Genomic DNA, 764 nt, shown 5'->3' with positions numbered 1-764 from the left:
TGAACATGAAGAGAGTACAAGTTCATGACACACGGGTCAGTGTGAAGGCTTTTGGCACTGAGAACTGACTCAGAAACCAAGACAAAATCAATGGCTTTTACTAAAAGCCTATAATGTTGATTGGAAATCTAGAAAAGCTTCATGTATCAGGAAGGGGCTGCAGTCATCTTGTGCCAGATGGACTTGCAGCAGGGGAGTCTGTCCCTTCTGAGAGTCTCACAAATTGGATGCAGAACAGGGCTCCCCGTGGACTTCAGCTTATGATGGGTGAGAGCTGTGAGAAGCCACATGTTCCTGAGGAATGTGTTGCCAGGGGGCTCCTCACATTGGCACGTGTTTCTCTTCTGGAAAGATCATACAACGGGTGACCTGGAAGGTCTTTGATTTGTGAAATCAAACAGGGCTGAAATCAAATCATTGTGAAATCAAGGCTGGTACAGCACCAGCCTTGCCTTTGGTTTACAAGAAAAGCCAGATGGGACTAATTCTTCCTTTGACAGTGTATGAACTGCAGCAGGTCTGAGCCATGACTTTTATGAAGAGGATCCAGGATAAGAATCTTGATTATTATGATGATTTAATCTTTTTGTTATTTTTCCCTCGGTTGCTGAACATAAATAGCTCTTCTGTGCTGCCTTGGCATTCGCTTGCTTTCTGCCTTCAGCTGCCTCTTTCCAGCTGGCCGGGACCCTGAGCGCTTCGGTGCTTCAGCCTCCTCCCGCGGGGGGTGCGGGGCTGGGCGGGCCCGGGGTGCGGGGCTGGGC

Source organism: Chaetura pelagica, unplaced genomic scaffold (genome assembly GCF_000747805.2).
Source record: "Chaetura pelagica isolate M959 unplaced genomic scaffold, ChaPel_1.0 scaffold158, whole genome shotgun sequence".
Lineage (NCBI taxonomy): Eukaryota > Metazoa > Chordata > Aves > Apodiformes > Apodidae > Chaetura > Chaetura pelagica.
Note: the sequence above shows the minus strand (reverse complement) of the source record.